The sequence below is a fragment of the Triticum dicoccoides genome, chromosome 3B, assembly GCF_002162155.2.
Source record: "Triticum dicoccoides isolate Atlit2015 ecotype Zavitan chromosome 3B, WEW_v2.0, whole genome shotgun sequence".
Classification (NCBI taxonomy): domain Eukaryota; kingdom Viridiplantae; phylum Streptophyta; class Magnoliopsida; order Poales; family Poaceae; genus Triticum; species Triticum dicoccoides.
Genome location: NC_041385.1, coordinates 16,832,613 through 16,849,423, shown reverse-complemented (window position 1 = coordinate 16,849,423; position 16,811 = coordinate 16,832,613). Strand labels below are relative to the sequence as shown.

The 16,811-nt window shown below is 43.5% G+C and overlaps 1 pseudogene; it reads right to left on the bottom strand.

Annotated features, from left to right (window-relative positions):
• The window catches only part of LOC119279099, a 3,764-nt pseudogene extending 1,292 nt beyond the window's left edge, over positions 1-2,472 (bottom strand).
• Between the last annotated feature and the right edge of the window lie 14,339 nt (positions 2,473-16,811).

Here is a 16,811-nt window from a genome sequence, read left to right as displayed (position 1 = left end):
ACAGCGCAGATCGGCCGCACGTCCGACGATGAGGTGACTGCACCAAGTCACGTACCGGCGCGGCACAACACCAGGCGGTTTTCCCCTCCGCGGTTCCTGTCTGTCCATGGACGGCAGCGGCAACGAAACTTCCAGGCAAAGCGCGCTGAACTTCACATGCCACCCACTGGTCACTGCCATTCCCGTTCACGGGCGCCGCGTCGATGGGTCCAAACGAGGCGATCCGGTGAGAGCGACGCCGCTGGTCATTGCGGCTGGCCACGTCACTCGTCAGCTACCGGAGTAGATAGAGAGCGAATATTCATGGCGTCCGCATGGTGGTGGCCTTGCCCAGGACCAGAAGGGAGGGAGAGGAGACTAGGACCGGTCGGAGCGTGACGTGTCTCGTCCTTTCATTCCTCGGTTCAAAGTCTCGGGCTTTTCTCCGGTCTTCAGTCAAACCAAGCTCCAGATTTTTTTACATTTCCCGTCCCCGCCATAAACAGTGCTAGGGTCCGCTGGCCCTATAAAGCCCTTCTCCTCCTCCTCCCGCTGTCACCACCAAGGGAACTCATCATCATCACACTCCCGGAATCGCACCCTATGCTGACAGCCAGGGCCGTCGGCATAGCCCTGACTAGCCGTCAGGACAGGCCTATGCCGACGGCCCCCGTCAGCGTAGGGCCGTCGGCAACATATCCGTCGATGTAGCCAGGATGACCGTCGACATAGAAAGGCCGTCGGCATAGACCCTATCCCGACGGTGGCCGTACATCTATGCTGACGGCCCTGACCGTCGGCAACGTTACCGCCTAACGGCGGCCGCCGTCAAGTGATGTCCAGTACCTGCTTGCCACGTGGCAGGTCTATGCCGACGGCCCAGCCGTCGGCTTAGTTTGGGGTCACCCCTGAGGCAGGTCTATGCCGATGGCCAGATCCAAACTAAGTCGATGGCCAGGTTGTCGGCATAGCCCTGCCATGGGATAGCCACTGGGAGCTCCTGGGGCAGGTCTAACTCTATGCCGTCGGCATAGTTCCAAACTAAGGAGCAGCATCACACAACAAATTTATCATCACACATCATAAGAAGCATCGCAAAGTATGAACATATAAGTATCATCACCACCAAGACCGCCACAATGTGACCCAAAGGCTTAAGCGCCAGGACGTCGAGCACCGCGGAGGTCGTCACCGCCAAGGCCGCCGAAGCCCAGGTCGTCACTGCTAGCGGCAACGGTACCGCCAAGACCGCCTCCACCTCCGCCTCCGCCTCCGTGGATCGGAGTGGTCGGGCTCCGTGACTCTGGAGTGCTGCGAAGACCACCGCCAACGGTTGATCCACCGGTTCCCTGGATGTTGAAAAGACATATTAACGGGATATATGACTGTGTTGAAAGGCATGATATGCTTTGAGTGAATAGATCGGGGATGAACTAACCGGCGAGGGGCTAGCGTTCTGTGCCACAAACTCCTCAAAGGTCAGCAACGTTGGTTGTGCTGGAGGACCCTCTGCTGATGGCCATTGAGGACACCTGTCGGCCGCCATTTCCTGAAAAGCGTGTTGTATCTGGTGATCCCTCTGCTGATGGTATGCATGAAGGCGGTCGTGCCACTACATGGTCTCCTGGCGTGTGTACTCCATGTAGGCCTACAGTATGACATGATGGAACTCATAAAACTATTAAATGCGGAAAATAAAGTGAGCAATGAAGATAAGAGGGAAAATACTTACAGTTTGCCGCTCCTGAAAGAGGGACTGTGACGGTGCACTACTCATGGGCGTGCTCATGCGCTGCTCAGGCTCGGATCGATCCGACGGAGCTGTGTGTAGGCGATAGTAGGAGTGATTACAGCATCGAGAACCGCCTCCCGACCGTGCTCCTTCGGCCCCATGCCCACCACCACCCTTTCGTCCAGATCCGCCGCAATGGGGTCAGGTGTGTCAGGATGTAACCTCAGATACCCATCGGAGTAGGCGTTCTTCCTATGCGCGGTCTTCTTGCCGTAGTACTTGGGCTTGCCAGGCTTGGGGTCCTTCCGCGTATGGGCGATCTCCCACGCCTGCATGTGTGAGAGCAGCCGCTTCAGTTTCTCATCCTGCACCACCAAATAGAGGTTAGTCATACATAAAAAGTGATGGTAAATAGAAGAAGAAGAATGTTTAATGGGGTTAGTCATACATTAACTGCCTTGTGGAGATAGTGGTTTCGGTTTCCCTGAGCATGTACTCCCTCCTTCCCTTGGTTAGCCTTATTTTTGACTCTCATAGCCGCCTAGGCTCCAGCCTCATCACACCAAAGATCCACCAATGCCGCCCAGGACTCGTCTTTTCCATAACACCAATTTGGACACACCTACATAATGAAAGCATAATGGCATGTCAACACGAAACAGTGAAATGTACCACAAGGTAATGAAAGCATAATGAAAGCAAAATGAAAAATCTTTTATACTTACCTTCAAGAACTTGTCCCTCTCCAAGGTAATGCCCATCCTCCGCGCTTCTTCCTTGGTCATCTTCACAACAAGATAGGCGTGATAGTATGTCGAGATGGCCACATAGCGCACCTCGTACTGCATCTGGCGGGCCTTCTTCTTGCATTGGCGCATCACGATCTGGTCCGCTCTGGCCCTGTGCTCCGGAAGAACTCGATAGAATTTCTACGATCATGCATGAAACAAGAATGGAAGAAGCCGTGAGTTAAATCATTCATGAAATTAGAATGGACTTGTGCTTCTGAAGAGAACTCACCCTGAAAGTGGTGATCACGGCCTTGGCATGGGTCCCATGATCCGCGTGGAGGGCTGCTTCCGAGTGCTCCCAACTCGTGGCCAAGACCCGATGGTCCGAGTGCCTGACTGGATCCGGACAGTACAACCCCGGCCAGTGTAACTTCAACAAGACGGTGATGAGACCGTTGGGAATACGGACCCCTTTAGAATATATCCAGTTGCTGCAAAAGAATGAACAATTAGCATTTGACAAGCAAAATAAATAACAACTGGAATGAGCATGTGACAAGCAAAATAATGAAATTATTATAAAGTGGCACTTACTCTTTCCCCGTGGGCTCATTGAGCCACTTCTCCTCCTCAGTAGCAGGAACCTGCTTTGGTAGCTTTGCGTTACCACGCAGCCACCCCTTGTTGTCAACCCCCTTCCCACCACTACCATCATCCCCGCCACCACCCTCCTCCTCGCCTGCCTCCCCCTCCCCAACCTCCTCCTCATCCTCCTCCTCCTCGTCCTCCTCCTCCATCTCCTCCTCGGCCCCATCCCGAACCTCCTCCTCCTCCTCGCCTGCCTTGTCGTCCTCCTCCTCCTCGCCAGAGGGTACCTCACTAAAGGAGGGTACCTCACTAGAGGAGGGCCTCGAAGACAACACCCCTAAGTCGGTGAGGGTGCGCTCTTTCTGGCTGCGACCCCATGTAGTGGCTCTCCCCCACCACCTCGCCCTCTAGGGGCTCTCCCCCCGCCCCCTCCTCCTCTAGGGGCACCTCTCCCTCGACCTCCCTGTGAGGAGTCATCATCAAGTAGCCCGGGGGGGGGGGGAGGATTACGTGCTCGACCACTCCGACTAGGCAGGCCGATGACCTTGCATAGGAAACCCACGCCGTCGGCCTTCCCCTTGCCCATGTTCCGCGAACCTGCATTGAAAAGAGAATAAGCAATTAGTAAATTAATGAAATGAAGGAAAAGGCATGATAATAAACACATTAATAAAAAATGCATAAAAGGCATATTCCTAAACTATAGAAAAAAAAGACTTGAAACGTACATCTGCTAGAAACCATATGAATCATCATTCTTGTAACCTCTTTCTCGGTCCGTCTCATCATCACTATCAATCATATCATCTTCGTTGTCTCACGGAGGTGGATGCTCTTCCTCGTCGTCAGCGTCTTCGTTTAACTTTTCTAGCATAAGTATGTAATTTTCATTGACAATGGTCTCACCATCATTTTGTGCATCATCATTGTTTGGATCCACATCATCATCACCCAATGGTCTAGCGTCATCGTTTCTAACCACATCATCATCATCAGGTTGCTCTTGATAGAACACTCCCTCGTATGTCATGGGGTTAATGTTGTAGTAATCGTCTTCATTTGGGTTTGGTAGCTTACCATGTGGCGACACCTTGAACACAACTTCCCAATCCTTTAGGTACTCTTTCTGGCATGGGTAAGGCAGATAATATACTTGTGTAGCTTGGGTAGCCGCAATGAAGAGATCGGCTCTGGCATAGATGGTCGATGGTTTAACTTCGACCAAACCAATGGAAGGCGTATGTTTTACCCCCTCCCGCGGATCGAACCATCGACATTTGAACACAGGCAGACGTAGGGTCTCGCGCCCCTGGTGGAATTTAATCTCCTATATATTTTGTACCCTTCCGTAGTAGTCTACTGAATTTTGACCGGGGGTGTACACTCCAGTATTTATAGTTTTGGGATCAGGCCGGCTGTTCTGGTGCTCCTCTGTATGGAAGCGATACCCATTCACATCATACTTTTTACATGTCATGACGGCATGGTCAAAACCCATGGAAACCCATCTCAATTCATCATCCATAGATATGTTCGAATCTTTTCCCTACAAGTGTAATTGAAATTGTTGCGTGCATTAGTTAACTAATAAATGTTGAACTAGGTATTTAATAGGGGAGTGTGGAAAATTACTTTCTCCATGAACCAAGCAACAAATTTTTTATGTCCAGGGTTTCCATGACAGAGAAGAGTAAGTGCCTTCGCCTCAGTAGGGTGATTCATTCCTGTCCATTCCTCTTGAACGAAATCACTAAAAAAGAAAAATGGTGTTAGACCGGGACTAAGTGAACATAGAACATGATGATGTGGAAGACATAAAGGAATGGTGTAGTGGTATTACCTCATCCATACTTCCTAAACTTCCTTGATGTTGTGCAAGATATAGAACATGAGGTCCTCCCACTCTTGTCGTGGCACGTTATAAGGTTTCGAGGCCCCAACCCTCCCACCTTGCGCGTTGAATCGATGGAGCCTGGTTTGATACTTCAGCTCTTCTATATTGTATCGAGGCACCTTGTTATGCAGATGGCGAACGTGGTCTGGATAGTATGATGTCCTGAGGTCTGACACCTCCTCTAGGATAACTGCCTCAGCTATGGAAGCTTCAATCTTAGCTTTGTTTCCACATTTCTGTCGAAGATGCTTTTTCTGTCTCTCAGGGCCGTATTGCCAGCGATTCTGCACAGGCCCCCCAACAATACCTCGTTCGCGAGGTGCAGAATGAGATATGTCATCGGAGTAAAGAAGCCTGTCGAAAAGATCTTCTCTAGCTTGACTATCAACTTCGGTGCCGTCTTATGCAATTTTTCAATCATGTCTTTACTTACTTCTTTAGCACAGAGCGTGCGGAAGAAATGGCTTAGCTCGGCAAGCACTCGCCAGACATGCTCGAGGACATAGCCTCGAACCATCACCGGCATTATCCGCTCAATCCATACATGGTAGTCATGATTCTTCAGGCCGGTCACTTTGCCCGTTGAAAGATTGACTCCCTTACTTATATTCGATGCATAACCATCGGTGAACTTCAAAATGTGTTTCACCCAGATAAGTACTTCCTTTTTTCTAGCGGTTTAAGGACAAAGTCAGCATCTGGCTTGAACCAGTTTTTTCGACCGCCTGTGGGAGGCTTCATGTTCAGACGTGGTCTATCACAAATTCTGTGTTGATCGACTCTAGCTTTAACGTTATCCTTTGTCTTATCAGGAATGTTGAGGATCGTGTGTAAAAGGGACTCTACCACATTCTTTTCGGTGTGCATCACATCGATATTGTAAGGAAGTTTGAGGTCCTTGAAATAGGGAAGCTGCGAGAAGGGGGTAATGTGAGTCCAGTTGTGCGTCTCACCATATCCCTCGAAGCCTTTGGCTTTGGCTTTGCCTTTGCCTTTGACTTTAGGCTGGAGAGCTTTTAGCTGAGCAAGAACATCTGCCCCCGAAAATGTTGGAATCTCGGTTACTTCATGAACAACCCGACCTTTCGTGAAGTTCTTCTTGTCTTCCCTGTCTGGATGGTCTAGAGGGAGGAACTATTAATGCAGGTCAAAGGCTACATACTTGCCACCCTTACTCAGCCAAATCATTCGTAGAGACTGCATGCACACTGGGCATGGCATCTTCCCACTTGTACACCATCCGCAGAATAGAGCATAGCCGAGAAAGTCATGCATGCAATAGTGCAACCAAACTTTCATCAAGAAATTTCTCTGCAGATCCCGGTCGTATGTCAACCTCGAAAAGTACCAAGAATGGTGCAAAGCATCCACCAGTGGCTGCATAAACACACCCAATTGCTTCCCCGGTTAATCAGGCCCCGGAATGATGAGCGACAAGAACATGGTCCTGCGTTGCATTAGGGCACCGCGAGGAAGATTGAGCGGAATTACAAACACGGGCCAGCAGCTGTATGGATTGGACGACATACCATATGGATTCAACCCATCACCTGATATGGCTATTCTGACATTCCCAGCCTCGGCTGCTTCCTTGGGGTATTCTTCATCGAGCGACTTCCATGCTTCCCCTTCCGATGGATGTATGATTTTTTTTGGATTGTACCTTATATCTTCCTTGTGCCACTTCATCATTTTGGCAGACTCCTTCGTGATGAAAAGGCGCTGCAATCTTTTTATAAAATCAAGATACCGAAGAACCTTAACGGGGATGGTTAGCTGCTTTTTCTCACCATCCTCACCGGCCACCTCAATGTACCAAGACGAACCGCACTGCCTACAGTACTTGCCATCCGCATACTCGTGCCTAAACAAAAGGCAATTCTTCGGGCAAACATCTATTTTCTCATAATCCATAGAGAGTGCCTTCATGATTTTCTTTGTATCGTACATGCTTTTCGGCAGTTCATGACCCTCAGGGAGGCTGTTAGCCCATACTCCCAGGAATGCTTCGAAGCATTTCTGGCTACAGCCGTACTCAGCCTTGACTGCAATCAGTTGTGAGATGGCATCCAGCTGAGATATTTTCGCACCCGCATAAAGAGGTTTCTTCGACGAGGCCAAGACCTCCAAGAAGGCCTTTGCGGTTGCCTCCGGCTCCTCCGGTTCATTCTCTAAAGGTGTCGCATTTGTCGTTTATGCAACAATGACATCATCTAGCATGTCCCTGACCCCGTCGTCCTCATATCCATCGATGTGTTGTCGCATCACCTCCTCTCTACCACGGTCCTGCTCGGCTATGTTTATTGATACGTCTCCAACGTATCTATAATTTTTGATTGTTCCATGCTATTATATTACGTGTTTTGGATGTTTATGGGCTTTATTTTACATATTTATATCATTTTTGGGACTAACCTACTAACCGGAGGCCCAACACGTATTGCTGTTTTTTTTGCCTATTTCAGTGTTTCGAAGAAAAGGAATATCAAACGGAGTTCAAACGGAATGAAACCTTTGGGAGCGTGATTTTTGGAACGAACGTGATCTAGAGGACTTGGAGTGCAAGTCAAGAAGCAGCCGGAGCCTCCACGAGATAGGAGGGCGCCCCCCTATAGGGCGCGCCCCCTGTCTCGTGTGCCCCTCGGGCGTCCACTGACGTACTTCTTCCTCCCATATAAACCTACGTACCCCGAAAACATCCAGGAGCCACCTGAAACACAATTTCCATCACCGTAACCTTCTGTATCCGTGAGATCCCATCTTGGAGCCGTCGCCGGCGTTCTGCCGGAGGGGGGATCCACCACGGAGGGCTTGTACATCAACATCCTTGCCCCTCCAATGAGTTGTGAGTAGTTTACCACAGACCTACCGGTCCATAGTTATTAGCTAGATGGCTTCTTCTCCCTTTTTGGATCTTAATACAATGTTCTCCCCCTCTCTTGTGGAGATCTATCTGATGTAATCTCTTTTTGCGGTGTGTTTGTTGAGATCCGATGAATTGTGGGTTTATGATCAGATTTATCTATGGATAATAATTGAATCTTCTCTGAATTCTTTTATATGATTGAGTTATCTTTGCAAGTCTCTTCGAATTATCGGTTTGGTTTGGCCTACTAGATTGATCTTTCTTGCCATGGGAGAAGTGCTTAGCTTTGGGTTCAATCTTGCGGTGTTCTTACCCAGTGACAGAAAGGGTTGCAAGACACGTATTGTATTGTTGCCATCTAGGATAAAAAGATGGGGTTTATATCATATTGCTTGAGTTTATCCCTCTACATCATGTCATCTTGCTTAATGCGTTACTCTGTTCTTATGAACTTAATACTCTAGATGCATGCTGGATAGCGGTCGATGTGTGGAGTAATAGTAGTAGATGCAGGCAGGAGTCGGTCTACTTGTTATGGACGTGATGCCTATATACATGATCATGCCTAGATAACGTCATAATTATTCGCTTTTCTATCAATTGCTGGACAGTAGTTTGTTCACCCACCGTAATACTTATGCTCTCGAGAGAAGCCTCTAGTGAAACCTATGGCCCCCGGGTCTATCTTTTATCATATTTGCTTCCAATTTACTTTTATTTGCATCTTTATTTTCTGCATCTATATTATAAAATACCAGAAATATATTTATCTTATCATACTATCTCTATCAGATCTCACTTTCGCAAGTGGCCGTGAAGGGATTGACAACCCCTTTGTCGCGTTGGTTGCGAGTTCTTTGTTTGTTTGTGTAGGTTCGTGGGACTTGTTGAGAAGCCTCCTACTGGATTGATACCTTGGTTTTCAAAAACTGAGGGAAATACTTACGCTACTATGCTGCATCACCCTTTCCTCTTCAAGGAAAACCAACGCAAGCTCAAGACGTAGCAAGAAGGATTTCTGGTGCCGTTGCTGGGGAGGTCTTCGCTCAAGTCAAGACATACCAAGTACCCATCACAAACTCAACTCCCTCGCATTTACATTATTTGCCATTTGTCTCTCGCTTTCCTCTCTCCCACTTCACCCTTCCGTTTTATTCGCCCTCTCTTTCCCAATCTTCTCCTCTATTTTCTGGTTGCCGTTTTCTGTTTGCTTGTGTGTTGGATTACTTGTTGTCATGGCACAAGATAATACCAAATTGTGTGATTTATCGAATACCAATAATAATGATTTCCTTAGTACTCCAATTGCTCCTCTTAATGATGTTGAGTCTTGTGAAATCAGTACTGCTTTGCTGAATCTTGTTACGAAAGATCAATTCGCCGACCTTCCTAGTGAAGATGTCGCTACTCATCTAAACAATTTTTTTGATTTGTGTGATATGCAAAATAAGAAAGATATGGATAATGATATTGTTAAATTGAAGTTATTTCCGTTTTCACTTAGAGATCGTGCTAAAGTTTGGTTTTCATCTTTGCCTAAAAATAGTATTGATTCTTGGAACAAGTGCAAAGATGCTTTTATCTCTAAGTATTTTCCTCCCGCTAAGATCATCACTCTTAGGAACGATATTATGAATTTTAAACAACTTGATCATGAGCATGTTGCCCAATCTTGGGAAAGAATGAAATTCATGATTCACAATTGCCCTACTCATGGTTTGAATTTATGGATGATCATACAAAAATTTTATGCCGGTTTGAACTTTGCTTCTAGAAATCTTTTAGATTCGACCGCCGGAGGCACGTTTATGGAAATCACTTTAGGAGATGCCACAAAAATTCTTGATAATATTATGGATAATTATTCTCAATGGCATACCGAAAGATCTTCTAGTAAAAAAGTGCATGCTATAGAAGAAATCAATGTTTTGAGTGGAAAGATGGATGAACTTATGAAAATGTTTGCTACTAAAAATACTCCTCTTGATCCCAATGATATGCCTTTGTCTACTTTGATTGAGAATAATAATGAATCTATGGATGTGATTTTTGTTGGTAGGAATAGTTTTGGAAACAATGCTTATAGAGGAAATTTTAATGCTAGACCGTTCCCTAGTAATTCCTCTAATAATTATGGAAATTGCTACAATAATTCTTACGGTAATTTAATAAGATGCCCTCTGATTTTGAGAATAGTGTGAAAGAATTTATGATTTCTCAAAAGAATTTTAATGCTTTGCTTGAAGAAAAAATGCTCAAAGTTGATGATTTGGCTAGGAACGTGGATAGACTTTCGCTTGATGTTGATTCTCTCAAAATTAGATCTTCTTCTCCTAAGCATGATATCAATGAGTCTCTCAAAGCAATGAGAATTTCCATTGATGAGTGTAAGGAAAGAACCGCTAGATTGCATGCTAAGAAAGAAAGCTTTATAAAAGCATGTTCTTCTAGTTTCCATGGAAATAATGATGAAGATCTTAAAGTTATTGATGTGTACCCTATTAGATCTTTGTTTTGCAATATGAATCTTTATAATTATGGGACTGAGGATGAGTCAACTTTACCTAGAAGGCGTCCCAAGAATTTGGAGTCTTTAGATCTTGATGCTAAATTTGATAAAAGTGGGATTGGAGAGGTCATGACTTTAAATAGCATTAAACCCACTATCTCGGATTTCAAGGAATTTGATTATGATAATTGTTCTTTAGAAAGTTGTATTTCCTTGTTGCAATCCGTTGTTAATTCTCCACATGCTTATAGTCAAAAGAAAGCTTTTACCAAACATATCGTTGATGCCTTGATGCAATCTTTTGATGAAAAACTTAATTTGGAAGTTTCTATACCTAGAAAACTTAATGATTAGTGGGAACCTACTATAAATATTAGAATTAAAGATTATGAGTGTTTTGCTTTGTGTGATTTGGGTGCTAGTGTTTCCACGATTCCGAAAACTTTATGTGATATTCTAGGTTTCCATGATCTTGATGATTGCTCTTTAAATTTGCACCTTTCGGATTCCACCATTAAAAAGCCAATAGGTAGTATAAATGATGTTCTAATTGTTGCAAATAGAAATTTGGTGCCCGTTGATTTTATCGTTCTTGATATAGATTGCAATCTTTCTTGCCCTATTATTCTTGGTAGACCTTTCCTTAGAACGATTAGTGCGATTATGGATATGAAGGAAGGGAATATTAGATTCCAATTTCCATTAAAGAAAGGCATGGAGCACTTTCCAAGAAAGAAAGTCAAATTACCTTATGAATCTATCATGCGGGCTACTTATGAATCAAGTGCCAAAGATGGCACTACTTAGATCTATCCTCACTTTTATGCCTAGCTAGGGGCGTTAAATGATAGCGCTAGTTGGGAGGCAACCCAATTTTCTTTATGTTCTTTTTTTTGTTCCTGTTTAGTGTTAAATTTTGTTTCTAATTTCTGTTTAGATGTGTTTTTATCTTTTAATTAGTGTTTGTGCCAAGTAGAACCTATAGGATAAAGTAGGATGATAGTTGATTTGATTCTGCTGAAAAACAGAAACTTTGCGCTCACGAGAAACAAATCAATAAATCACAGGAACGAGATTTTGCATTGATTCTTTTTTCTGCTGATCAATAAACAAATTTTTTAGGACTTCCTATTTTTTTAGGATTTTTAAGGTTCCATAAGTTTGCGTTAGTTATAGATTGCTACAGACTGTTCTGTTTTGGACAGATTTTGTTTTTCGTGTGTTGTTTGCTTATTTTGATGCATCTATGGCTAGTATGTAAGGGTATGAACCATAGAGAACTTGGAATACAGTAGGTTTAACACCAAAATAAATAAAGAATGAGTTCATTACAGTACCCTATGTGGTGGTTTTGTTTTCTTTCACTAACGGAGCTTATAAGATTTCCTGTTGAGTTTTGTGTTGTGAAGTTTTCAAGTTTTGGGTAAAGCTTTTATGGTCTATGGAAAAAAGGGTGGCAAGAGCCTAAGCTTGGGGATGCCCAAGGAACCCCAAGATATTCAAGGATAGCCAAAATCCTAAGCTTGGGGATGCCCCGGGAAGGCATCCCCTCTTTCATCTTCGTTCATTGGTAACTTTACTTGGAGCTATATTTTTATTCGCCACATGATATGTGTTTTGCTTGGAGCGTCGTGTATTATATTAGTATTTTCTTGTTAGTTTACCACAATCATCCTTTCTGTACACACCTTTTGGGAGAAGCCTTTTTGATTAGAATTTGCTAGAATACTCTATGTGCTTCACTTATATCTTTTGAGCTTGATAGTTTTTGCTCTAGTGCTTCACTTATATCTTTTAGAGCACGGTGCTGTCTTAATTTTGGAGAAATTGCTAGTCTCTCATGATTCACTTATATTATTTTGAGAGTCTCTTAGAACAGCATGGTATTTGTTTTGGTTATGAATTTGGTCCTAGAATGATGAGCATCCAAGTTGGGTATAATAAAAACTATCATAGAAAATGAATTGGATGCTAGGATCAATTTGATGCTTGATAATTGTTTTGAGATATAAATGTAGTAATGTTAGGATCATGCTAGTGGATAATTATGAAATTAAGAAATAATGTTGTTGAAGTTGGCAAGTCCCGTAGCATGCATGTATGGTAAAAGTTGTGTGACAAATTTGTTGCATGAGGTGCTCTTTTGAGTGTCTTCCTTATGAGTGGCAGTCGGGGAAGAGCGATGGAATTTTTTCCTACCAATCTATCCCTCTTGGGGCATGCGTAGTAGTACTTTGCTTCAAGGGAGAAGTAGATTTTTGCAATAAGTATATGAGTTCTTTATGACTAATGTGAGTCCATGGATATACGCACACTCATCCTTCCACTTAGCTAGCCTCTATTTTACCGCGCAATTTTCGCCGGTAGCATAAACCCATTATTTACCTTCCTCAAAACGGCCACCATACCTACCTATTATGGCATTTCCATAGCCATTTTGACATATATTGCCATGCAACTTCCCACCGTTCCGTTTATTATGACATGTTTCATCATTGTCATATTGCTGTTTGCATGATCATGTAGTTGACATTGTATTTGTGGCAAGGCCACCTTCATAAGTTTCATACATGTCACTCTTGATTCATTGCATATCCCGGTACACCGCCGGAGGCATTCATATAGAGTCATATTTTGTTCTAGCTTTGAGTTGTAAATCCATAAAAGGGTGATGATCTTCATTATTAGAGCATTGTCCGAGTGAGGAAAGGATGATGAATACTATCCCCCACAAGTCGGGATGGGACTTCGGACTTTATAAAAATAAAAGAGGCCAAAGAAGCTGACAAAAGAAAAAAAAGAAAAAAAAGAAAGAAAAAATAAGAAGAAAAAAAGGATAAAGAAAAAAAAGAAAAATAAAAAAAATAAAAAGAGAGAAAAAGAGAGAAATGACAATTGCTACTATCTCTTTTTCCACACTTGTGCTTCAAAATAGCACCATGATCTTCATAATAGAAAGTCTCATATGTTGTCACTTTCATATACTAGTGGGAATTTTTCATTATAGAACTTGGCTTGTATATTCCAATGATGGGCTTCCTCAAAATGCCCTAGGTCTTCGTGAGCAAGCAAGTTGGATGCACACCCACTTAGTTTCTTTTGTTGAGCTTTCATATATTTATAGCTCTAGTGCATCTCTTGCATGGCAATCCCTACTCACTCATATTGATATCTATTGATGGGCATCTCCATAGCCCGTTGATACGCCTAGTTGATGTGAGACTTTCTTCTCCCACTTTTTGTCCTCACAACCACCATAATAGGCCACCATAGTGCTATGTCCATGGCTTGCGCTCATGTATTGCGTAAGAGTTGAAAAGCTGAAGCGCGTTAAAAAGTATGAAAAATTGCTCGGCTCGTCATCAGGGTTGTGCATGATGGGAGTATTTTGTGTAACGGAAATGAAGCATGGCCTAACTATATGATTTTATAGGGATAAGCTTTCTTTGGCTATGTTATTTTGATAGGACATGATTATTTGTTAGTATGCTTTGAAGCATCATAATTTTTATGTTTTATAAGCTTTTATCTTGAGTCATTTGGATCTGAACATTCATGCCACATTAAAGAAAATTACATTGAGAATTATGCTAGGTAGCATTCCACATCAAAAATTTCTTTTTTATCATTTACCTACTCGAGGACGAGCAGGAATTAAGCTTGGGGATGCTTGATACGTCTCCAACATATCTATAATTTTTGATTGTTCCATGCTATTATATTACCTGTTTTGGATGTTTATGGGCTTTATTTTACATATTTATATCATTTTTGGGACTAACCTACTAACCGGAGGCCCAGCCCGTATTGCTGTTTTTTTGCCTATTTCAGTGTTTCGAAGAAAAGGAATATCAAACGGAGTTCAAACGGAATGAAACCTTTGGGAGCGTGATTTTTGGAACGAACGTGATCCAAAGGACTTGGAGTGCAAGTCAAGAAGCAGCCGGAGCCTCCACGAGATAGGAGGGCGCTCCCCCTATAGGGATCGCACCCCTATCTCGTGGGCCCCTCGGGCGTCCAGTGACGTACTTCATCCTCCATATAAACCTACATACCCCAAAAACATCCAGGAGCCACCTGAAACACAATTTCCATCACTGTAACCTTTTGTATCCGCGAGATCCCATCTTGGAGCCGTCGCCGGCGTTCTGCCGGAGGGGGGATCCACGGAGGGCTTCTACATCTACATCCTTGCCCCTCCAATGAGTTGTGAGTAGTTTACCACAGACCTACGGGTCCATAGTTATTAGCTAGATGGCTTCTTCTCTATTTTTGGATCTCAATACAATGTTCTCCCCCTCTCTTGTGGAGATCTATTCGATGTAATCTCTTTTTGCGGTGTGTTTGTTGAGATCCGATGAATTGTGGGTTTATGATCAGATTTATCTATGGATAATAATTGAATCTTCTCTGAATTCTTTTATATGATTGAGTTATCTTTGCAAGTCTCTTTGAATTATCGGTTTGGTTTGGCCTACTAGATTGATCTTTCTTGCCATGGGAGAAGTGCTTAGCTTTGGGCTCAATCTTGCGGTGTTCTTACCCAGTGACAGAAAGGGTTGCAAGACACGTATTGTATTGTTGCCATCGAGGATAAAAAGATGGGGTTTATATCATATTTCTTGAGTTTATCCCTCTACATCATGTCATCTTGCTTAATGCGTTACTCTGTTCTTATGAACTTAATACTCTAGATGCATGTTGGATAGCGGTCGATGTGTGGAGTAATAGTAGTAGATGCAGGCAGGAGTCGGTCTACTTGTTATGGACGTGATGCCTATATACATGATCATGCCTAGATAACATCATAATTATTCGCTCTTCTATCAATTGCTCGACAGTAATTTGTTCACCCACCGTAATACTTATGCTCTCGAGAGAAGCCTCTAGTGAAACCTATGGCCCCCAGGTCTATCTCTTATCATATTTGCTTCAATTTACTTTTATTTGCATCTTTATTTTCTGCATCTATATTATAAAATACCAAAAATATATTGATCTTATCATACTATCTCTATCAGATCTCACTTTCGCAAGTGGCCGTGAAGGGATTGACAACCCCTTTGTCATGTTGGTTGCGAGTTCTTTGTTTGTTTGTGTAGGTTCGTGGGACTTGTTGAGAAGCCTCCTACTGGATTGATACCTTGGTTCTCAAAAACTGAGGGAAATACTTACGCTACTGTGCTGCATCACCCTTTCCTCTTCAAGGAAAACCAACGCAAACTCCAGATGTAGCATTTATCGGCGGCATGTCAAAGTTTGGCATATATCCGTGCGTGCAAAGGTGCTCACTCATGTTCGTCTGATTTCTACGGTGACGTCTGGCACATCTCGCACAGGGGCATGGTGGGACAATTCTCATTGGACGGCGGAATATCTCCTTCAAATACACATCAGTTTTTGTGATCCACTCTGATGTTACTCGATTCCGACGGATAAAATCACTATACATCCACTGATTATCTGCCATCCTTTGCTTTTTTTGCAATCCACACAACATAATTAAGGATTCACTTAAATTAATCACATCAAATTTTCAGTTTACACCGCGTTGAATCCACCTACATCTCTAATAGGTAAAGATGGGTCCTAATCCCACCCGAGGATGTGTAGATTGAGTACGTTCTCCATTCTACCCCGTTCCGAGACAAAGTTTCGGTAGCACGTTTCGATGTTCTCCAGATACACGTCTCGACAAATAGCTGAGAGAATGTGCTCCGGAGAACAATGTGGAGGCGCCGCCGAAATCCTGTCTCAGAACGGGGTAGAACATGGAGAACATCCCCAATCTACACATCCTCGGGCTGTCCGTGGAAAACGCTGGACAATCCGAAAGAGATGCGGTGATAAATATGCAATTGAATGCATATTTATCGATGCAACCCTTTCGGACGGGAGACGCCTAAGTTACGCTAGTTGACTTGAGAATGAAATCTAGTGATATGAAGAAATGGAGGAGATGGACTTGTAGCTCACCCTCGGCTATAGAGGAAGTAGTCGAACAACAGAGGGATACTCAGGGGGACCAACGCATCCGACAATGGTCACTCCGATGAAATGCGACACCACAAAGCCTACAAATTCCATCACGACAAAAAATTAGAACATCACAACTCATAGAACATATTTAAAACATTTAAACATGCATTCATTTATTTTTGCATCATGTAGGCAAAAAAACTAACAACATTAACAATATATTCATCATCGTCATCACATATTCATCATCATCATTATCACCTATTCGTCATAATCATTGATTCATCTCATCGAACCAATTTTTTTTTGCAAGATATGCAACATATAGCATCTCATCTAACCAAATTTGTTTACTACCGATCTAGCTATCTATCAAACTATCTAACTATCTATATAACTATCTATCTAACTATCTAAATACCTATCTAACCATCTAGCTACAAAATTACTTAAAAAACACTAAAAAATACATCAACATTTCACCTTCGAGAGGGCCGGCCGGAGTTGGGGCGGGGAGGCGCGGGGTCGGGGCG